At 36.9% G+C, this 25367-nt stretch overlaps 1 protein-coding gene across 11 annotated transcripts in view; it reads left to right on the top strand.

Annotated features, from left to right (window-relative positions):
* Nucleotides 1-25367, top strand: part of adarb1b (adenosine deaminase RNA specific B1b) — a 161441-nt gene that overhangs the window by 61092 nt on the left and 74982 nt on the right. For 5 of the 11 annotated variants that reach the window (XM_041263478.1, XM_041263471.1, XM_041263477.1 and 2 more), the window contains one exon: nucleotides 12448-12549. The exons of 4 other annotated variants lie outside the window; for them this stretch is intronic. The gene's annotated coding sequence lies outside the window, so the exon portion shown is untranslated. Of the gene's footprint in view, nucleotides 1-3358; nucleotides 3477-12447; nucleotides 12550-25367 lie in introns of all 11 variants that reach the window. 2 more of the 11 variants (XM_041263472.1, XM_041263476.1) reach the window with 2 other exon arrangements.

Here is a 25367-nt window from a genome sequence, read left to right as displayed (position 1 = left end):
AAGAAGTACTTATGGTACTGTCACAGTGCGCTGTCTGGAAGAAAGAAGGTTCTTTCACCAAGAAGAAGTAGAAGAATTATGAGGAAGTTTAATAACAATCCGAGGTTGACTGCCAAAGATATTCAAAGTGAATTGGCTTCAAGTGGGACTGGGGTTTCCATTTCAACCATAGGTCACGTATTGCATGGTGAAGGACTCAATGGTTACAGGCCAAGAATGTCACAAGGACAATCTCTTAAAGTTTGCAAAATGGCATTTGAATAGTGGATATGAGTTCTGGTCAAAGGTTTTGTGGAGTGATGAAACGAAAATTGAGCTATTTGCTCACTCCGATAGTCGTTGCGTTTGGAGAAAGTCTGGTGAGGCGTACAAAGAAAAGAACACCATACCTACTGTCAAGCATGGAGGTGGTAATTTAGTTGCAATACGTGGTAAAATGGATTCCATACCATACCAAAAGATATTCGCCAATCGTCAGAAACCCTTTGCTACAAAACTTGGTTTAAAGGTCAACTGGATGTTCCAACACAACAATGATCCAAAGCACACATCAAAATGTACTTCATATGATTAAAGAAGAATCAAGGTTCAAATGGCCTAGTCAAAGTACTGATCTAAAGCCGATTGAGAATCTTTGGTATGAGCTGAAGGTTGTGCACAAGAGAAGCCCTCAGAATTTGAATGAACTGAAACAATTTTGTGTTGAAGAATGACAAATATCCTAATTGTTTAAAAGAGGTTATTATTGCTAAAGGTACCACAACTAGCTATTGATTTAATTTTCCTTGTCATGGTATAAATACTTTGGAATTTGCATTTTTGGAGTTTTGCAAAAAAAATTGCTGAAATAAATCATTTGTAGACATCGAAGTTGTATTCTATTTTTACAGTATCATTGCACAATGCAATGTACACTGCTGAATATAGCAGTTTCGGTTTGTTAAATGTTTGCTGTCTAATTTTCGGTAGGTCCAAGCACCTCAAAAATGTTTCCTTTTAGTTTTTAGTGAAAATCCCAAATAGAGTTGGATAATGTAGGGTGTATGGTACCAAGGCAACATGTACTTCAACATCTCAGCGAAAATCTTCTCATAAACTTCTGACTTTAGAGTAACTGCAGGGTATGTGCCTTCCCTAGTCACCTCTCCTTGTTCATGTTGCATTGATGTCACACACAAGTTCACTAAAATGGCAGACCAGGGGATAAACTGTTCCCTGCACGAGCAGACTAGTCATCCCCTGCCTCTTGCTCTGAGCGGTTGGGTGGATTGAGGTGCTCGACATACACAGGCTTCTATTTTAAATAGGCATTTAAAAAAAAACACTTCCAGACAGTTTAACAATCCTTTGGATATTGCTGGATGTACAGTATATTTTAGTCAATCCTTATAAGGTTTAGGATTGAAGTACAGTAGTATGGGCATTAACCTAAAACAATACTGATAAGCACAATACAGAAACCAGAACCAGAGATACAGTTGGAAATAAAGTGGAGATAGACTTAGGACAGAGGGAAGGAGACACTCCCCCACAAGAGTAGTGAGGGTATGGAATGGGTTTACCTAGTCATGTCGTTGAGACAGAATCGCTTGGATCCTTGAAGACCAAATTTGACAAAAGTTCTGAGATAAATCCGCTACTAGGAACTGGTTAAGCCAAATGGTATCCTCTTTTAATTTTTTAAATTTTATTTTGTAGTACACCTTCCAAACAATGTACTGCTCTATTTTGCAGTGCTACCCACTCTCCCTTTATAACTGCAACTTTCTTTTCAGGCATGTTACAGAATGTAACAAGTTAAAACCACAACTTGGGTGCTGTGTGTGCACTTTTTACTTTTTATCCTTGTGATTTTTAGAGAGGTTCCTTCCAATTGTATTTGTTAAGTCTCTAATAACACAGTGGGAAGTTTCTGTCCTTCAAAACAGAAAGGTTGAAACAATTATGGTTGCATTTACTGAACTTGGCAGTTCTGTTTTTTTATTTATTACTTCTTACTATTCCACGAGCAGCGAGGCACTCTGGGTGGCCAGAACATTGTGGTTAACCCTAGAGCTCGGAATGTCTAGATAGGCGGGTTGTTTACCGATGCAAGAAATCTTCTACTGTGTAGTAGTACTGCAGGCCAGGGTACATATGAGTTTTGCTCTTAGGCTTTTCTTATGCATTTGCTGTTAGTGCCCTTTTGTTAATACTTTAAATATTGTAAATGGATTATAGCTAATTACATAATTACATTACAATTACAATTACATTATATACATCTTACCTGCTATGCACTTCAATTTAAGGTTTTATAGCCTACTCTGAAGTTCTGAATGAAATGCATGTTATAACAAACATAATATATATATATGTGTGTGTGTGTGTGTGTGTGTCTATATATATATATATATATATATATATATATATATATATATATATATATATATATATATATATATATATGTATGTATGTATGTATATATATATATATATATATATATATATATATATATATGTATGTATGTATGTATATATATATATATATATATATATATATATATATATATATATATATATATATCTATATATATACACACACACACACACATACAGCTCTGGAAAAAATTAAGAGACCACTGCAAAATTATCAGTTTCTCTGGTTTTACTATTTATAGGTATGTGTTTGGGTAAAGTGAACATTTTTGTTTTATTCTATAAACTACTGACAACATTTCTCCCAAATTCCAAGTAAAAATATTGTCATTTAGAGCATTTATTTGCAGATAATGACAACTGGTCAAAATAACAAAAAAGATGCAGTGTTGTCAGACCTCGAATAATGCAAAGAAAATAAGTTCAGATTCATTTTTAAACAACACAATACTAATGTTTCAGCTTACGAAGAGTTCAGAAATCAATATTTGGTGGAATAACCCTGATTTTCAAGCTCAGCTTTCCTTAGAGTTAGGGAACATTGTCAGAGCAGAAGGAAGCAAGTTTTCTTCCAGGACAACCTTGTACTTGGCTTGATTCATGCGCCCTTCACAAAGACAAATCTGCCCGATTCCAGCCTTGCTGAAGCAGCCCCAGATGAGTCCAATTTTCAGCTCTGCCCAACACCTGGTCATCTAATGGTTAGACAGAGACCTGGAGAGGCCTACAAGCCACAGTGTCTCGCACCCACTGTGAAATGTGGTGGAGGATCGGTGATGATCTGGGGGTGCTTCAGCAAGGCTGGAATTGGGCAGGTTTGTCTTTGTGAAGGATGCATGAATCAAGCCAAGTACAAGGTTGTCCTGGAAGAAAACTTGCTTCCTTCTGCTCTGATAATTATCAAGAGTCTTCAGTAAAATGTGAATTATTTTCCTTACAGGTGGGAGTCCGTACTGCATGCTGTCGTACATTGAATATTGAAACTTTTGAAGCTTCAGATTGAAGCCTACAGATATTCACCAACATTGATGTGCATATTGACTCACTTGTGCTCTGAGGTAAAAAAAAAAAAATATATATATATATATATATTTTTTATGCATTCTGCTCTAAAGCCTTATGATATCAACCCGATTTTAGATGATAAGTGAAGCATTACATGGTGAATTTTCAAATCTTGGTAAGTTTAAAGAACTGGTGGTCTCCGTCGAGCTCTCAGAACAATTACCCTGTGCCTTACAACACCCAGCCCCTAGTGGGTGTAACCAAAACATTGGTAAGAAATATCAGTTTTGCAGCAGGACAGGTTATTGGTTACACTCCGAAGTAGACTACACAGCTGTATTGAGGTCATATTAAAAATATAAGAAATTAAGAAAATCTACAAACAAGAGGAGGCCATTCGGTCCATCTAAGCACATTTGGTTCATAGTTGATTGCTCGCAGAACTCTGTCACATTGGGTCTTATGGGATCCAAGTGGTTCTGTTTCAACAACATAACTAGGCAGCCCATTCCATACCCTCACCACTGTGTGAAGAAGTGTCTCCTTCCTTCTGTCCTAAATCTGTCTGTGCTTAATTTCCAGCTGTCTCTGGTCCTGGTTTCTGGGTATGAAATATCAATGTTCTGTCAACTAATATATTCTTCTTGTTGAGGCATTTAGAAGTCACCAGGATGTGATGAATGAAACAGACAAAGTGAAAAAAAAACAAAAAAAAAACAAAAAAACAAGACTACATTAGTTAAGATAACTTCAATATAATAATACTATTCCATACCCATGTCAAGTTTGCTCAGATAGCAAGCTTTAAATGAACCTTATTAATTACAATTTTCCATTTGCCAATGTAAAAAAGCTCTTGCACGTCAGTTTCACCTGAGGGCTTGGTGTGTGTTTTGGAGAGTACCCAATCTGTTATTCTCTCACTGAAAAATGTAACTGATTCATCCACAAAACAAAAGTAACAATGATAAATGCTAAAGGGCTCTTTCGTGGCACTCGGTTGCCATGCCTAATGGATAAACAGTTACTATTTAATTGTAATTACAAAATAAAAAGGGGGGGTGTTGATAGGGATTGTATTTATTCCAGATCTTGAACTTGGAAATATGATCACGTTTGTATTCGTTCATATAACAGAATTTATAAATGACATTATCAAAAGGATGTCATGCAACGAAAATGGAATCATACATAAATAACCCACTTTCTACTGTTGTTTAACTCTCCTTTTAACAGGCAGTTTTGATTTGATTGTACAAATTCTACTTTTGTTTTTCAGCCAATTCAAAATGAAAGAATATTTGAATATTCTTTACATTTACATTTTGAAAGTATTTAAAAATCCCATGTTTGTTCCATCGTGATCATAATCTTATTAAAAAGAGTCTGCTAAATAATAATAACAACAATTATTATAATTGTCAAAAAGGTACATTTTTGTGCTTCAGTTGCTGGCCTTCCCCATCCCTACTGTCAGGCTACCCAGTGCTTTGTCAGGTAGTATAGTAAGAGTCTGTGGCAACACTTGATGTCCTTCGCAATGCTGCCCCATATTAGGGTTGTTTTTAAAACAGTTGTGTTGTATGGTCCAATTTCCAGACAGCCATTTATGATCATGAAGTCCTGTGAGGTAAGTAGACAGGAGAGGGGCCTGCTCTGTCTCTCAGTGTGGTTTGGAGTGGGGTCAAGATTACATTTTGTGATTTTAAAATGTTGGCGTCTGATCAGTATGGTTTCAAAGAGTGCTGTTTTGTGAGCGACACTCTTAGACTTTCTGTATCAAACACTCAGAATAATCTGATCTAATGTGAGAAAACTTTAGAGGAATTGTGACTAAACATTTAAACACAGGAGTTTAAAGAACCTACTATAACATTTTACAGTTTAACCGAACATGTCCCAATGCTTTTTTTTCTTTTTTTTTTTCTCTTTGATAGTTTAGAATGTGTGTTGTGAAGTCATCTAACTGTCAATCAGTTTATGGGAAGAGAATAGCCAGTACTGGCTGCCATTGCCAGTACAATTTGCCATTCTCTGGCAAATTGTCATTAGGGTGGCTAGTAAAAGTAACTGCTTCACTACCGCATTGTTTTAACTTCTGACAATATCAGTGATACAGACTACATTGAGATGTCTTTTGAGAGCATTATTACACAGCTGTTTTCTATGATTTTCTTGACGCTAAACTGTATTGTACCAATGGGTGTGCATATGCCCAGTGGTAAATAGTGGAAGCATATGGACATAAGGCAGGGTACAAAATGATAAACCCATCTGCCAAAGATAATATCCTGTTTTAATTACTGCAGATCATCTCTAAATTTGAATCTAACTGGCATTACAAGGATCAATGCTCCATATCCAGACAGGCTTATTCAATAGGAGTCTTTTCATTGATGAAAGCATTGTCTACGTGATAGTGCAAGCTCATCCCCTACAGCAGTGGTTCCCAAACTGTGGTAAACTCCAGGTGGTCCGCAAACAACTTCCAAAATGCTACTAATATTATTAAGCAACACAGCAAATAGCTTTACCCATGTGATATATGATTGTAATATATGTATGTAGTCTGCATTTTCTCCTTTTATCTGTTTTCTTTTATTACGGGTGTGTTAATAAATTAAGGTCCTGTTCACACTTGGCTGATATTCTGTTTCCCGGTACGGTTCATTTGAGTTTGGAACGTTTGCCCTTAAGTGTGAAAGCTCCAAACATTCCCGGGAACAATTAAAACGAACCATCCCGAGACCACATGGAAAAGCTGGTCTCGGCACGGTGCATCCGTTCTGTGGACAGTTCGATTATTTTTGTTTCAGTGTGAAAGAAAAATGATACTTAAATAGCTTACACATTATTAAGGAATGTTTGTCTTGTCAAAATTACAGACTACTTTTTTTTTTTTTATCCAGCATTATTTAAAAAAATAAAATAAAAATCTCCACCTAGCATTCATGTAAGTGCACTGCTTTCTAATCTGTGCTCCTTCTACTGCTTGTGTTCACTGTACTTCAGGGGAGAAAAAAAAGAAAAAACGTATTCTGGCTGTCCCAGCCTTTTCACTTGGCATAATAGTAACTTACTGCATTGAATATTCTTAACTCGGTTTGGATAAATACATAAAAAACATAAACACAAAACCAGTTTTAGTTCTGTCAGTATGTGTGCTACAGTCTTGCCAGGGTATAGGAATACAGTATACCATTATTTCAATATGTTGTTGGAGAGGCGGTTGATAGTCTGTACCTTTCAGATTCCAAGTAGGGACCATTTCATTAAGATTGCAACCAAGAGCCCAGAGTAAGTTTAATTACCTAAAGTTTTTCCCTCATGATTTTTGTATCTGCTTAGTGTTCACTGTATTTTTTTAGAGCTTCAAACACACTAAAACACAGACCCATGTTAATTTGGGATAGTTTTGATTTTTGTTTTTACCTTGTGATGTCTTATCCTAGTTTCCTTTTTAAAATACACGTTAGACCATTTTGTTAGGAGTATATGCTCTGTATTCATGCATACAGCTGTTTAGAAATTGACAAGGATCTTTTAAGATGGCTCAAACGTTTGCTTCCTAGGTAATCTACAGTAAAAACCATGCTGAGTTGCATAGGAACCTCAGCATGTACTGTAAATCTCAGCCAACTACCTTGCTGCGTTTTATTTCTTGCTCTGTGTTTGTAACATGATTAAAACTATGTTTCTGTACTGTTTCTTTAAAAAGAAAAATCAACCCACCAGTGGCTTCCTTGTTCTCAGCTACGTCGTTTAATCACACAGAAGTATCTCAAATCAAAGTCCTGCGGGCTTTGGAGCAAAAGTTTTAAAAATAAATAGTGCTGCACTAAGAATTGTGTCATCCAGTTGAAATGAAAACACCCCAAGCTGTCACCATTATCAGAGTTTGGATGGGTGAATTTTGTCTGGTTTGTGTCTGATCTAATCTAACGAGCTTGTTCTTGGTGCTTTTTCTCTTTTTTTGTTTTCTGCGGTGCTCTGTCTCCTGGTTAATCTGATTATTTCAACATCTACAGTAATAGCTCTATGGGACAGATGAGACAGTACACTGTGTCCATTATTGTTTATCCTGTCCACATCTGACAAAACTTCCCTGTTTTTGACAAGGGATAGATGAGGGATTTATATTTAGTCTTATGGGTGTTAAATCCTCGTTCTGTCTGTGCTGCTTATCTATCAACATAAAATATCTTCCCTGCAAAAACAACTTCAAATTTTTACAGGAGAATTGGCTGCGTGCTCTCCAGGATATATTGCATTTCATATTCGTATGCTTATATGATACTTAAAACATGTCAGCTCGGTTGCTATGCCAGCCCAGTATCATGAACTGTACTGATTCAGCTGATGTCAAACATGAAGGTCTTATACCATGTCAACTGGAATTCTTTAAGAATGCTGGGATGAACATGGGGCTTTCATGTTGGAATATGTTTTCAATATTCAAGTTAATTTTATTCTTTAATTTAAAATTAGCCAAAAAAAAAAAATAATAATAATAATAATTGCTAGAATATACCGAGAACCCTTGTGCAGGGCAATTGCTCAGCACAATGGGGAATTAGTGTTGGTGTAATTTATGTGTGGGAATGAGTTTATTGTGTGCCTTTTTGGATTTGTGTGATTGAATTATTGGTTACAGACGGGCGCTCAGTTGAGACTCCTGTCTGCTAGGCTTGGTTGAGGGGAAGGTTAGCAAGTGATTGGCTGTGCTGATCCTCAATCAGCAGGTGGGCGGATCTTAACAGAGTATCCGTCGGCATAAAAACATCCGGTTGAGATGGTTCGAGGCAATTGCAATGCTGTGCTGCATTGGGGAGCTGCGTGTATTCGGGAGGAGAGGGTCGTCTCTGCAGGAACGACAGCTACGCAACCCTGAAACTGCAAACTGTGCTTGTGAAGGCAATGCCCAGCCAAGGCCGTGTGAAGCAGCAGGAGTCGTCGTATGAATACTGGCTCATCAGTAGGTTAGTTTAGGGGATCGTGATCCCATGTAATGTATAGCGAGGGTTACGTAGTGTAGCCGGTTCCTGGAGCGGGACGCCTCACCCTGTGGGGCACCTTTTATTTGTAGTTTTTGTACTGTTTATTTTGCTTTTTGTACAGCTTGCTGTATGTGTCCTCTTTGCGTTACCATGGCTGGTAACGTCACATGACCACCTTTGTTTACTTTCTTTCTGTTTTGTAAGTAAAATCCTGCACATCTGTGTTTCAACTCCACCCCCAGTTGTCTCTCTCTGTTGCTTAAGCAGCGGTTACCCACACACGTTAGACGAGCACCCTGTCACACTCCATACTAGAATGTGTGTTATTTAAGATATCATTTATATATGGCTTTCCTTTGCATGGTATCTTTTTGATAACCATTTATAAATAACACACATGCTACGTTTCAATATGTCTTTGCTACCAGTACTAAAAATAAATAAAGTAAGGCCACACACATACCCACGCACACACACACTGATGCAATGTGTTTCCATTTCACTGAAGTACAGTAGTATTCCTTTCCTACCTTCCTGACATTTCCCACCTGTTTTATCATTTCTTCTTACTGTTTACCATGAGTAATATGCACACAGCTGCTCTATTAAATACGTAATGTATATTGTTCCCCCTACATCTTAAACCCGACCCAGCAGTGTTCAATTGGGTCACAAATGGAGATATACCAGGGGCAAGAACCTTGATATTTCCACTTAGTATCATACAATTTTAATTAAAGTCAACGTCCACGGCAAAACGTGTGTCAATGCTAATGACCGCCGCTGTAATATACACACATTGCTTTTATTAATACATTGTGCAATTCTTAATGAAAATTAAGCCTGCACTTTGCCATGGCTTTTTGCAGTGCTAGAGTGTCTTTGTCAGCAAAGGTCCCAGACCAACCCTGCAGTTCTGACAGGTCTGACTCACTGCTAGAGAGAGACTGCAGTTAAAATCGTGCCTTGCAAAGACAGTGAATGATCTCTGCAAACATGCTGAATAAACTCAAACTGCTGATTTAGTTGAGTGAGGCTGTTTTGGTCAGCTAGTTCTTTCAATTATGCAGTTTTGCCCCTTAGCACAATTTCACCATCCTTTTCAAATGCTTGAAGTGCTGCTGTTGAGCAGACAATTCCCCTGCTCATTATCAGGATGAAATGGGTTTGACAGCAGAAAAACTACAGCATACAAAGTGCCATGATTATGAGACGCATATAACTAAACATGCAGTTGCTGTCACTCAATAGTTTCTGGAATCTGGAAAACTATTAATTTAGGCAAATTTGAGATTTTGAGATATGCTGCAAATATAGTTTTCTCTCTGAATTCTTTTAAAAGGAAGTGTTTTGAATGGCACACGGTTCCTGGGAGGGTATTGTATGTATTTCTGGCCAAACACCAATACGCCAGTGTCTTTTTGAAACACATATACAACTGTAGTACTGTCCAATTGGACCCTGTTTTCCTATGAGTGCCTTAGTTTTTCTGAAAGGTATAAAAAGCTGTTAATCTTTAGAGGGGAATTCTACAACCAATTTTCTAATTGAATATCGACTATTATTCAAAAGACTGTTCACAAAGGTATTTGAATACAACTGAAGACATGCATGTGTATATAATTATGCTTAGTAATATAATCTATGCATTGAGAAAACTATTCTATTAAAAAGCAAGAAGACATGCTTTTAACTAAGTGTGCCATTTCTCATCAGAAAACAAATATAAATGAATGGGTTTTAGTCTAGCAACACGCAGTGAGATCGTGCGTACGTAAAGTTCCAAATAGGGAATATTTAATTAAGGCTTGTAAAATAAAAGCCATTGTGGTTCATTATTGTGTTTCTATTAGTGTCATAAAAACCAACAACTGATGCTCCAGCGGCATGCCGAATTGAATTCAAGCCTTGGTTTCATACGCCACTCCAGCAGAGAACTGTACTTCACTTTACGTAATACTAATGTTGTATGCAAATGATATGCTAAAGAGTATTGTTTGTCACACAGTGCTACACTGATCAGCCGTTACCACCAGAATCAATCATGGCAGTGCCCATAGAGCAGCAACAAGGATCAACCTGTTCAGAGTCTCACACTCTTCTAATTAAGCATTTCATGAAGAAATTTCTGGTCGCCACCATCCTGCTGACAATAGTCACCCTCTCTCTTCTTTTCTTTCTCTCTTGAAGAATCTTCCAAATAATTATTGGCTGTCTGGTATCACTTGAATCCGTATCTAACTAGCTAGCTAGAACAGGGAATGATGTGTGATAGAGTGGGTAAATGTTTTCAAATGTAAACAAACACATACATTACCACTCACTTCCTGGTTTTGTCATTACTTACTATAATGCATTGTGGGAGATTGCTTTGGAATAAGTGTGGCGCGCTGCATTGGTTCATCGAATATAATGAAGTGCGGCTCTAATGCATACTTAATTTCAATTCAGTTCGGCACTTTGCTTGAGTGTCAGTTTGAAACTGGGGTAACAATTCCAAAACAAATGTAATTTTTATGTTTTTTTTAAATAATGGGGCAAACTTTGCTTGCACATTAAAACCAGCTGCTGTAAGTTGTACGTGATTCCCGAAGTCATGTACAAGAAGTTGATGATCTCAGTTGATTTCCAAGTGTCATGGTCCAAGTCTCCACTCCACCGTAGCTTGTGTGCACATTTCAGTCTCCTGGCTGTGCGCAGCAAATCAATTTAATGCTATTGCCCAATCAGTTTACATTGTTAGTGTAATGACAACTTTTGCTAATTAACTCAGAAGATGTAATTAGTGCTTTGGATTAAATGGGGACAAGATTGAATTGTCCTCAACTCGGTAAAGGGATCTTTTTAATACAGTGTCAGACAGCTTACCCTAATTTTATATCGATTATCGTGTAGGTATTTATCAATGGTAATCCATGCATTGAGGCTTTTTTTTTTTTTTAATAAATAAAAAACAAATGTTAGTTTTTTTTTTTTAAGAGAAGATCCATTAACTAACACTGTTGTTCTTAATAAACAAAAAGGCACAACTTATATAATTTATATAAAAGAAATACAAAGGACTTGAAAAGTAAAGGTATGCGTCCACAACAGATGGCCCTTTAACACTGTGATAATAATTTAAAAAAATACAATATTTTAACAGAAGTCATTTCTATCCTGAATTATTGTGCTAAATGCAGCATCTTCTGTAATATTGCCATATAATCCAAGCACAACATGCTTTGAAACAAAATAAGGTATTTGGCAGATTTAATAGATTTAAAACAAACAAAACAAAAAAAAAAAAAACGTATTGCCTTAACTTTTTCATCAAGAAAAAATGTGAATACAGTAGGCCGCCTTCTGATTTGGCTTGTCCAACGCGAATGTAGAGGCCTAAAGTGTGTATCCTAGCAACGTGCTAATCTACCTTAATTAGCACTAAAAGAAGCGAAGTCTCACACACACAATATTTTAATGCAAACCGACAACAGGAGACTTCAAACTGGGTTCTAATTTGATGCATTGATTCACCAATATGTAATTGAAGCTCAGGAAGTTTAAGGACAGATGATTAATAATCGATGCATTGATTTGTATTGTTGCACCCCTAGTTTATACACTAAGTGATACAGTGGTTCATGGTCAAACACTTACAGCTAACCTATTTTTTGTCGCGTTTGCGGATGCATATTAAAGTTAGACATGGAGTAAAAGTGTAAATAAAAGTATCCCAAGAGTTTACACTTGGGAGTGAAGTGTTATCGGGGTAAAGGGCTTGTGTCTGACATACTGTCTTTAGGAGGAAATGCAAAGTCGAGAATGAGATCCTATCGGCTATGTGAGATGGATAAAATCAGTTGGTACATGTTGAAGAACAGGGGTGCTAATATTGCTGCACAGACAGATTCCATGTTCAAGATCTTAGATATGATGCTTGAGATAGGAACAGGTATGCTGAAAAGACTGCCCAGATGAACTGTCTTAGTTTAAGTGGCTGCAGAGCACGTCAACTAATTTCCTTTTATTTTTGATATTGTTAAAGCCCAAGGACAAAGCAAGCCAGAGCTATATTGCAAGAAGCACCAAAACCAACTCACTGGAGGCTTTCCAGTTCATGGAAATTACCCTATTGCCTGTGATCAAGGTAGGCATTTTACTGTACTATACATGTACAGTTTCATTATTGTTGGTAATATGTAGCAAATAGTGTGTACACTAAATGTAACCTTCACTGATGAAACAGTCCAACTGGCAGAATTGCTTGATTTCAGAGCTTTCCTGCAGCAAGATCTTCATTACTGACTATTAAACTGTAATTCCTTCATGTCATGTACCACTTTGCTATGCTGCTTCTAGGGATTCCAGACAGTGTGATCAGTATGTACATAATTATATTAATACTGCATTGCACACTATTCTTTAACACTAATAATTATTTAAAAAATACAATATTTTTACAGAAGTCATTTCTATCCTGAATTATTGTGCTAAATTCAGCATCTTCTGTAATATTGCCATATAATCCAAGTACAACAGGCTTTGAAAAAAAAAAAAAAGGTATTTGGTAGATTTAATAGATTTAAAACAAACAAAAAAACGTATTGCCTTAATTTTTTCATCAAGAAAAAACGTAAATACAGTAGGCCTACTTCTGATTTGGCTTGTCCAACGCAAATGTAGAGGCCTAAAGTGTGTATCCTAGCAACGTGCTAATCTACCGTAATTAACACTAAAAGAAGCGAAGTCTCACACACACAAGGTTTTAATGCAAACCGACAACAGGAAACTTCAAACTGGGTTCTAATTTGATGCATTGGTATTCTGGGAATGGCACTAAACCCAAAAGTGTTGCTCCAAATTCATTGACTGATAACACCCTGCTGCTAAGAGCCTAACAGTATAGATGCAAATTGCCCAGAGAGGCTCAGCAAGAAATTTGCTGTACCTTGTGAATGTTAAAACAATCAATTACCACCAGTGGTGCCATGGTAAATTAACATTGCTGCCTTTAAATCAGCAGGTAACCTATTAAGGATCTGCATCAGGGGAGACTTGTTACTAGTAGACTATAGAGTAGTAGCTCTGAGAAGTGTGATCTGTTTATCTTATCATTTTCAACAAGGTTGTTATTGAAAAACCAATCTGGGTGCAGGACAACTGAGCTCCCCCACCCCTGTGGAATGGTATTGATTTCTAAGTTCTAGAGCAGTGGAGTCATTTTGCATAGTGATCTAATAGAGCTCTTTATATGGAAAAGACTCTTGTGTTGTTCTGTAATGACTGCATCGTGGCAGGTAAATGAAACGCAGCATTTTCTTACAGCTTGGCCACCTTGTAAATTAGTAATGCAGTAATGGCAGAAGGCAGTGAAGAACAAATGAGAAGAAACATGGGGCTTATGAAATCTAGTCAGGTCTCATTACTATTAAAAATTATTTTAGGACAGCTGCTTAACATTTGTTCACAAGCCTGAAATGTGTGATTTTTGTAGATTGCGGTCTTCTGCAGCTGAAAATTACATTAACTGGTCCCCACCCACGGCTCAACTCCTCCGGGATATATTATATATTATGATAGGCGTAGAGTATTTCCGTGGACTTCAGTTTAAACTGAGTGCTCAAAACGTGAAGTTGACTGTCTGGACTAGACCGTACACTATTAATAACAAAGTTTAACAAGCATACTGCAAAATACTGTGGTAACTCGAGCACATACCCGGGTTATGGGGTTCACGTAACGTAGCCAAATAATTCCTGCAAGGCTTCCGAAATAATCAGTGTGTAGATCGTAAGTGGTGGTATTTCATGTTTGAAGTATAAATTAACAGTTACTGATTTGGTTCCTACAGATATTTTGGTGTCTCACATCTGGCTTGTCCTTGCATTCAAACCTACACTGTATTGAAATACAATGCAGAATCAATACATGTTTACCATAGTGTGTGTGTTTTATAAAGAATGCGTACGGTTTTTGATAGGATTGCAGTACATAAAATTAAAATTTACGGAGCACATTGATCTTTTATTAGACAGCAGTGTATTTGTGTATTTTTAAAATTAGTCTGAATTCTGTTCAATTCTGTATGGACTTGTATCTGCCAAGTGTAATGATGCAGTAACTGCACACAAGTGTATTCTACTGCAGTGACCTCATAGTGAGGAAAGGCTTAAACTTCTGAATCCTTCTACCCAGTGGCTGCTAAGATTGCAATGATCTGTGGTTTTTCTGCACTTTATCTCAGCTGCAATCTATGCTAGTGGGTCCCTTGATAGTGGTAGTATTACAGAGATGTTGGTGCTATTTGATTTGATGGATTTCAGCCTGCATTAATGGAAGTCAGTCTTGATGTGTAACTGGAGAATTGGAGTGGGACCAGACGCACAGATGATAAAAACAGACGTTAGGATGAGGGACAAGAAAAGAAATGGAAGTGCTCAGTTAAAAGTTTGAACTTGTCCAAGAAAACATACATTTATTCATTTAGTTAGAAGCTTTAACTAGCCTAAACAAACCTCACAAGTCAGAAATATTCATTTAAAAACATTTGAACCGTAAAAAAACACCCAAAAAAACAACAAGCATTAAGGTTTTTTTTTTTTTTTTTAAAGAACAGATTTTTTAATGTAATTGCTCATGGCTCAAATCATCACATACTGTCATTTTACTAACACGATTAGTAAAATAATTCGAATTACTTCTATGTCATGTAATCTGTAAAGTCCATTGGATTTCTTTCATGGTAATTGTTAGGTGTTGTGTAATACTTTTTTTTAAACTTAGGAATATTAGAAACTTGAGAAGATGTCAAAACAAACATGCACCTGGTATCTTTTCTATTGAAGTGTTCAGTTGGGTACCTGGACAGACTGACCATATAAAAGAACAGTTTTGGAACACTAAAGTGTTACCTGATAAGAAAATCCTCTTTTCAGTCTACAGTTTATATGGGATTACATTTATTAGTTTAAGACCCGTGTTTCTTACAAGTCTCTTGTTGGAAGCATACATTGCATAAAACTAAATTCCTTGGCAGACAATTCCTATAAAAGTCACTCTTGTTTGTATTGGGTCATAAATTATTTGTATTGTATTTGGATAACTCATTCCTGTAGTAAATGTACTCAACAGCAGAACATACTGTAGAGCAGGCTGGCATACTGTGAAGCCAGTGGAGACATGCACAGATACAGCACTGTGACGAATTCACAAGCTTGCTGCTTACTTAACCCCTTTCTCTAACAAAGCACACTTCACAGTGGATCATTAGGCTACATGTATAATGATGTATACATTGTTTCTTGCTTTTGAAACTTTTAAGACAGAACAAATGAGGGAACCCTGGACTGTTTATAGGTCTGCTGCAAGTGAATGTCTGATGTCACTTGGTTTCACATTGGAAAGCAATGGAGCAGTACGCCACTTGTTTATCCACAGAGCAGGAAAGCCACAGACCATTATATTGTTGAATTTTCCATTGCTGGTTTCCATTTCACTGTCTTCCAAAGAAATTAAATGGTTGAAATCTTAAAAGGAGCTGGCAAAGTTAACTTTAACTAATACTTTTAGCACAGCATAGAAACCAGGACCAAAGGAAACACTTGAAAATTAAGTGGCGATTGACTTAGGATAGAGGGTTGGAGACATTTTTTCAGACTGGAAAAAATGTTGATGCTGAATCATCGTGATCCTTTCAGACCCAACTTGACAAAGTTTTGAGATCAATCAGCTACTCATGCGTTGACGAATGGCATCTTCCCGTTTTGTCAATTTTTTTTCTAATCCAATCAATTTTCTGTTTTACTATTTCTGTTTGGATTTTCTGCAGCTGTCTCAGTACTGGGCTACTGAAACTGTAGTTTGGAGAGTAGTGTGCATTGGCGCCCCCTACCTAGTCAATTAAATATTTCAGCTTGCTATGGGGATGATGACGACTGGGGATTCTAAACCTGCAAGATTACGCGAGGGATGCCCTGCTTAAATTGTAATTTGTAACCGGTAAAGAATGTGATTGTACCCAAAAACCATTCTAAAATGCCTGTTTGGAGCAGAAGAGTACCACAATCATGAGAGCCAAGGGAGTGCTCCTGCTGCCAGTTGCAATAATAAGGTGATTGCCTTTTTTATCCAAATGGTGTCCTATATAAAGTTGATATGAAAGATGAAGTTCCTGTAGGCGATAATGAACACTAATTTTAGCGGATTACTGTAGCATAGTCATTTAGAGATAATCAGTCTTTACGATGTTGGAAATAAAAGAAAACCACCTTCATCTGTATCCGTTCAATATCCATCTGCTGTTTTTGAAATCACTGACCTACCACACATACACCAGGTTCTGTAAAGCTTCCTGTATGAAACTGGAAACTGGGGCTGCCACCAGTTCCATCTGCAGTGTATATGTATATAGCAATGATTACTTTGATATGTGTGTATGTATGTGTGTGTGTGTGTATATATATATATATATATATATATATACACACACACACACACACACACACACACACACACACACACACACACAGTGCCTATAGAACCTCTACATCCCCTTGAACTTATTTCACATTTTGTTGTGTCAATGCCTCAGAGTTTCATGCATTTAAATGAGGATTTTTTTCCACTTATCTACACACCATACTCCACACTGTTTAGGGGGAAAAACGTTTTTTATTGAGAAAAAAATTATATATTAAATACAAAACTGAAAAATAATAATTGGAGAAGTCTCCAACCCCCTGAGTTAATACTTGGTGGAAGCACCTTTGGCAGCAATTAAAGCTGTGAGTCTCTTGGGCTAGGTCTGTACCAACTTTGCACACCTAGATCCGGCAATATTTGACCATTCTTCTTTACAAGACTGTTCAAGCTCTGTCAGGTTCCTTGGGAAGCATTGATGGACAGCAATCTTCAAGTCATGCAATACATTTTCGATTGATTTAGGTCTGGGGTCTGACTGGGCCACTCAAGTCCCAGTTTTAGCTTTCTTGCAGAGGGGCAGCAGGTTTTCCTCAAGGACTTCTCTGTACTTTGCTCCATTCATTTTCCCTTCTATCCTGACAAGTGCCACAGTCCCTGCTGATGAGAAACATCCCCATAACATGATTCTGCTACCACCATGCTTCACAGTAGGGGTAGTGTTCTTTGGGTGATGTGCTGTGTTGGGTTTGTGCCAAACATAATGTTTGCATTTAGGCCAAAGAGTTCCATTTTAGTTTCATCAGACCACAAAACTTTTTGCCACATGGCTACAGAATCTCCAAAGTGTTTTTTTGCATACTTCAAACGGGATTCAAGGTGGGCTTTCTTGAGTAATGGCTTCCTTCTTGCCACCCTACCATACAGGCCAGATTTGTGGAGTGCTTGGGATATTGTTGTCACATGCACACCTTGACCAGTCTTGGCCATAAAAGCCTGTAGCTATTGCAAAGTTGCTATTGGCCTCTTGGTAGCCTCTCTGATCAGTCTCCTTCTTGCTTGGTAATCCAGTTTGGAGGGATGGCCTGATCTAGGCAGGGTCTTGGTGGTGCCATACACCTTCCACTTCTTATCATCTCATCTTGATCGTGCTCCAAGGTATATTTAGAAAGGCTCAGGAGAGTAAGTAAAAACAGGTAGTTTTCAAGTTAAGGTGAATGAAAGCAAAAACAATCGGTTGTAGGGAAATATGCAAATAAAGCATTACAAGAGTCTCTCTCTCTCTCTTTCATATATATATATATATATATATATATATATATATATATATATATATATATATATATATATATATATATATATGCTATATATATATATATATATATATATATATATATATATATATATATATGTGTGTGTGTGTGTGTATGTATATATATATATATATATATATATATATATATATATATATATATATGTACACACAACACACACACACTGTGGAAATGCTCTGTGCATTGTGCTGTGATGGCATTGTGCCTCCTTCAATGTTGCAATGGTGACTGCCAAGACTGAATGGCACACCAGAAGTATGTATTATCACATTCAGGAATCCATTTTCCTAAAGGCCTTTTCAGATATTTATCAAATTCAAAAATAGAAAAGCAGCATACTTTTGTTGCTGTAGCCTGTTCCACATAGGCCACAGGACAGGAAGGGTTTTCATTTGTGTCTGGTTGTGACTGTTAAACGTAGTTTTCAAGACGTCTAGTCAAAAGATATTTGCTGCTATTCGGGCTTTGCTTGTTGTAAACAAGTCTCAGTTCTCACTGCTTTCTGCTTTCTTGGTTATCATGCAACTGGTAATAAAATTAATACATGAGCTGTGAAGGGTGTTTATAGCTATTGTATTCTATCACAGTGTGCTAGAGATGCGAGTTTTTGCTATACTTCACTTGCATATGGCTCATTCTAATGAAGCTCTTAAGAATTTATTTTGCAAGTTCACATAAACAAAGACAAACACTTGTTTGTGTTTTATTAATTGTATTGTATTGGAACCTATGTATCGAGGTATGTGTTGGTGTGAATGTACACTGTGCTAATTTTAACTGCTGGAAGGGGTGTTCATTCTTCATTTTATGTCCAAAAATGGGTGCAGTGGGGACTGCCAAGATTATGTTGCTGTAGCAGAAAATCAACGAAAGGATTAAAATATAAAAGTCTATTCTAGTTGATAGATTTTGCGAAAACACAGGAGGATATTATTCAAAGGTAAGCTGGCCAGCTGATGAAGCCATTACATCCTTTTGGGGGTATTTTTGGAATGTGTTTTCAGTGGTGCAGTGATTTTACTGCCTTCCTTGTCAGGATGATTGATTACTGGATGGAGAAAAAAAGTCTCTTGATACTAGAACGTAGTTAGTAGCAAATCTTCGTGCCACACACAATACATGACTGTTATTCTTCACTGAATTACATGCAATTTATTTAAAACGCCAATTAGATTTTTTTATACAGGGCTGTTCAATCTTTTTGACTGAAAGGCAAAGATATGTGGAAAAATATGCCTAAAACCAGACCGGTTCAGTATTTTTGTGCTCTTTAAACATGTTTTTAAGTTTTATGCAAACACATAATTTAACCGCATGTTTTTGCATTCTGATGTGCTGCTTCCAAAATCTACAGCCTGTTCAGCCTTCCCCTCCCAATTAAGAGCCACATTGTGGAGATTAAGGGGGACATACAGTATATGACACAAGCCATTTCTGATTTAACAGTTTGGTTAATAAATAGATGGCAGACAATATTAAAGGAGAGCTTAAATATTTTGCAATTCGGACATAGGCTTGCTAATCTACTCTATGTAAGACCTACTGATCATGTAAACGGTGCTTGTGGAATGATCTGTCAACCCCTTCCATTAATCGTAAGGGTAACACTTCATAAAGTAATAAGATGTCCAGCTTCATCAAAACCTCATGGATCCTGAACTACAACCCTTGTTTGGACTTTTCCAGGATTTAGTGGTGGTATAGAGTCAATGCCACTTTGTTATCTGTAACAGATATGCCAAACATTTACTCCAATACATCTTGCTTTCAAACGTGATAAAAGGTGTAGTGCCCCATACAGTTTTCACATAGTTTTTACATATTTAAGAAGGTTGTTATTTGATGAGCCCAAACTTACAATGTCTGCTGTCTAGATCCCAGAGGTGGTAGTAAAAGTAATCATACTGTAATATGGACATAAGCGCAGATCCCGGGAGGGACGAGGGGGTCAAGTCCCACCCACTCTTCGTAGTGGGGGGGACAGAACATGTATTTGTCCCCCCCCACACGCACACACGCTTTTACGACCCCTTAACAATATTCTTTTAATGGTTTTGTGATTCAGAATGGTTAACTTGTTTTGTTGGGACTGGAATGCACCAGATTTTCCACCCCTCCTTATTTTCACAAAGAACTAGTCCGAGCCTGTGAACCTGATATGCCTTATTGCTTGGACACGTGTCATTGATGAAGTTGATGTGTACAATAATGTTTTTTTTTTTATGAAATAGAAATTCGGTTTTGTTTTAGGAACCCACCTGCAAAACAAACAAACATAGGAATACAGTGCAACAACTCAATAATCTTACACACAAATAATTTTGGGAAACTTATTGCAGCTTCTGTTATTTACTGAAAACGCCTTGATCTGAATTTGTTTAATTAAGGGGACATGTGAAAAAATGTTGAAAACAAAACTGAGATAGAAAAATGTTTTGATGAAATGTAGCTTATTGTTTTGCGAAGGTATTCACTGGGACTAGTGTAATTTCGACCTGATCCGCAACTTGTTTCCAACTGCTATTATCTAGCTAGCTACAACACATGGTGATAAACTGTTTAATAAAGAACTGTATAAAGCAAGACAGAGTAGATGTATTTATTTTAATACAGGGTTGGCTATACCGACTACTTCTTAGAAACCTGCTGCTGTAGGTGCAATTAATGAATTAGTTGGTTGCAAAGGGAATTTAAGCATAGTTTTGCTGCAAAATCTAAAACAGCCTGCGCCATTTACAAGTATTATTCAGATTTTTAGCAAATAAACACTGTTTTCAATGAAACTAATATATAGTTGTTGTTTAGGCAACAAACAAGTGTGTGGGGGTGGGGGGGGGGGGGTTGAAAGGAGCGAAATTACAGGGATTAACATTACGAACATTACGAACATTTCTTATCGCTACTGTTTCAATACTCGCCATCTGTGTTTAGAAGAATTTGTCGTGACGTCATGCCTTATTTTCCTAAATTGCCACATTTTTCATCCCCCCCACCTTACAGTGGAGATCGGCGCCCATGAATATGGAGGTACATACAAATAGTAGCAGAAAGAGATTCATTGATAATATTGCCAGTACGGTAGCCTCTTTTTGTTTTGTAATGATGATATTTTAGCTGTAATGAAGTGCAAATGAATTATATCACATAGAATTATCTGCCTGTAAAGTTTATAGCAATCATGTCCTAAAGCAGTATTTCCATAAAAATGTTGTTCCATGATTTCGCATGAAAATATTGGCAGCATTGCATCTGAGAGAATGCCTATCCAGGATTATACACACAAGTGGGTAATACTTGTGACGCACATGACCTCATTGTCTACTAATGTCTAATCCCTTGACATGTTGTTGCTGTTATGTTTTGATTTCTCCCAGATAATTCCTGCTTTATTTTTATTGGGTCCTTTTACGATTAAGCTCACTACTTAACATGAAAAGGACAAAAACAGGTCTAGCTTTTGTTCTCTTTTGACAACTTTACTCTTGATTTTAATTATGTTCCCGTCCTCTTATTTGAATATACCAGAAAATGATGCAGTCCTACATGCAGATCTGTGCATACACCGATATTTGAGTGTCATGATTAATTGTGAAAAAGTACTATTAAAATAAGTTGAATTGTATTCTTGAGTGAATATTTGTGCTGGATGGAGAGATGGACTAGTTCATAAATAACTCTGTGTGCAATTAAGGTGAAACATCATGAGGTTACCAAGCTGACCCTATAATAATATCCTTTAGTGAGTGAGCAGAACCACTTCATATATATGCTGTAAATTAACAGATATCACATATTTTATCAGGTGTGCGCTGTATATATTACAGTATAACAAATGCCACATAAACAGCGCTAGGGTCTCCTCTGCTTGTTACACAGAAGTTGAGTTTGATGCTGATTTTGCCACATACTGGCAAAAAGTAAATAGTAATAAATTTATTTGATGATGCCTGATGCTCTGTTTGAGTGTACATTCCTGGTTGTGCACTATATAACTACTCAGAATTTCTTTAAACTATTAATGATCTAAAATGTAGTTTTCTGTTGTAATAGGCTGTAGCCTTAACGGCACTTCCATCCATCTGAAACCGCATAATCCCTTCACAATCCCTTGACATGTCGACTACCAGCTTTTGAGATAGACTGTCATTTTTCTAGACAACTACTCGACTATTCTGCAATGCCTCTAATTGATTGCAGCTTTTATTTTGGGAGTCTCTATTATGGACTTTTCAATGCATTATTATTTTCGATTCAATTTTGAAATAAGATCAAAGAGAGTGCCATACCTAGGATATATCTCACTAGTTTATCTGTCTTTGTCTGGGTTGTAGTCTACATTTTACTGTTATTAGCATACTTGCAGGCAAAATATTTAACTGGTTTATAGTGTCCAAGGAAGGAAACATTCCTGGACACTAATATATTGCCTTCAAGCTTAAAAATATGTAAGTGTAAAGATTATACTTTCATGGAAGGAATTTATTCACGGGTCTGTGATCGTTTATAATGTGGATTGGACAGGCGAGAGGTGTGCGAGGATCCTTCTTCAAACTACACATGGTAAAGTACATTATGAAGCTTACTTTGTTTAATGATCTTTCTGCACTAATGACTATCCACTTCCTGGAGTAAATATTATTCTTGAGTAATCCTCGTGGAAATGTATGTCTGCATTTTCTTGGCGACCACTAAAAAACCCCAGTCAGGGTTGAGAAGTTTCATTTTATTTTTTTGTTCTTGGATTTACCATAGAGATTATCCTCGTTGTTATATATTTATATGTAGATAATATGTCTTAAATAACAATGACATTACATTATAGTTGGCTCCTGTCCTATATAGTAATCTATTACTTTGTACAAGGCTGTACAGAGTGGGCACTACAGAGCTTGTTCCTTCTGACCTGAGTCTTTTTAAACTTTTTTTTTTTTTATTATTATTTTTGTTTTTTTAACATATTCTCATTGAAGAAAAAAAAATTATTTACTTTTGCATGCCTTGAACCTCTGAAGGCCTGGGGTAGAATCTGGCTTTGGTCAATGAAAAAAAAAAAAAAAAAAGTTGTCCAAATGAGAAAACTCTAAAAAGAATTGCCTGGGAACTGTCCAGGACTGAGGTACAATGAAAGGACCATAAGGGCTTCTCAGTCTGAAATCACTGTAAAGCTCTTAACTTAGTATCTTCGATAGCTACAGTGGAGAGTGAACATAAGAACACAAGAAAGTTTACAAACGAGAGGAGGCCATTCGGCCCATCTTGCTCATTTGGTTGTTAGTAGCTTATTGATCCCAGAATCTCATCAAGCAGCTTCTTGAAGGATCCCAGGGTGTCAGCTTCAACAACATTACTGTGGAGTTGATTCCAGACCCTCACAATTCTCTGTGTAAAAAAGTGCCTCCTATTTTCTGTTCTGAATGCCGCTTTGTCTAATCTCCATTTGTGACCCCTGGTCCTTGTTTCTTTTTTCAGGCTGAAAAAGTCCCTTGGGTCGACACTGTCAATACCTTTTAGAATTTTGAATGCTTGAATTAGGTCGCCACATAGTCTTCTTTGTTCAAGACTGAACAGATTCAATTCTTTTAGCCTGTCTGCATATGACATGCCTTTTAAGCCCTGAATAATTCTGGTCGCTCTTCTTTGCACTCTTTCTAGAGCAGCAATATCTTTTTTTATAGAGAGGTGACCAGAACTGCACACAATATTCAAGATGAGGTCTTACTAGTGCATTGTACAGTTTTAACATTACTTCCCTTGATTTAAATTCGACACTTTTCACAATGTATCCGAGCATCTTGTTAGCCTTTTTTTTATAGCTTCCCCACATTGTCTAGATGAAGACATTTCTGAGTCAACAAAAACTCCTAGGTCTTTTTCATAGATTCCTTCTCCAATTTCAGTATCTCCCATATGATATTTATAATGTACATTTTTATTTCCTGCGTGCAGTACCTTACACTTTTCTCTATTAAATGTCATTTGCCATGTGTCTGCCCAGTTCTGAATCTTGTCTAGATCATTTTGAATGACCTTTGCTGCTGCAACAGTATTCGCCACTCCTCCTACTTTTGTGTCATCTGAAAATTTAACAAGTTTGCTTACTATACCAGAATCTAAATCATTAATGTAGATTAGGAATAGCAGAGGACCTAATACTGATCCCTGTGGTACACCGCTGGTTACCACACTCCATTCTGAGGTTTTTCCTCTAATCAGTACTTTCTGTTTTCTGCATGTTAACCACTCCCTAATCCATGTACATGTGTTTCCTTGAATCCCAACTGCGTTCAGTTTGAGAATTAATCTTTTGTGCGGGACTTTGTCAAAAGCTTTCTGGAAATCTAAATAAACCATGTCATATGCTTTGCAATTATCCATTATCGATGTTGCATCCTCAAAAAAATCAAGCAAGTTAGTTAGACACGATCTCCCTTAGTTAGATACGATCTCCCTTTCCTAAAACCATGTTGACTGTCTCCCAGGACCATGTTACCATATAGGTAATTTTCCATTTTGGATCTTATTATAGTTTCCATAAGTTTGCATATAATAGAAGTCAGGCTTACTGGTCTGTAGTTACCTGGTTCAGTTTTGTTTCCCTTTTTGTGGATCTGTATTACGTTTGCAATTTTCCAGTCTGTCGGTACCACCCCTGTGTCAAGAGACTGCTGCATGATCTTGGTTAGCGGTTTGTAAATAACTTCTTTCATTTCTTTGAGTACTATTGGGAGGATCTCATCCGGCCCAGGGGATTTGTTTATTTTAAGAGCTCCTAGTCCCTTTAACACTTCTGCCTCAGTTATGCTAAAGTTATTTAAAACTGGATAGGAACTGGATGACATGTGGGGCATGTTGTCAGTATCTTCCTTTGTAAAAACTTGTGAAAAGTAATCATTTAATATATTTGCTATTTTTTTTCTTCATCTACGATTTTGCCATTTGTATCTCTTAAACATTTAATCTCCTCTTTGAATGTTCGCTTGCTGTTGTAATATTGGAAAAACATTTTGGAATTGGTTTTAGCTCCCTTAGCAATTTTCATTTCTATTTCTCTATTGGCCTTTCTAACTTCCTTTTTGACTTGCGTTTGCAGTTCTGTGTACTCTTTCTGTGTACTCTATTTTTGGTCCTTTTTTAATGCTCTGTAAAGTGCCTTTTTTCGCTGAATATTTTTTTTAATTGATCTATTAAACCATTTTGGCAATTTAGTTTTACA

The sequence above is a fragment of the Polyodon spathula genome, chromosome 11 (genome assembly GCF_017654505.1).
Source record: "Polyodon spathula isolate WHYD16114869_AA chromosome 11, ASM1765450v1, whole genome shotgun sequence".
In the NCBI taxonomy this organism is placed as follows: Eukaryota; Metazoa; Chordata; class Actinopteri; order Acipenseriformes; family Polyodontidae; genus Polyodon; species Polyodon spathula.
Note: the sequence above shows the minus strand (reverse complement) of the source record. Positions and strands in the feature narration are given on the sequence as shown.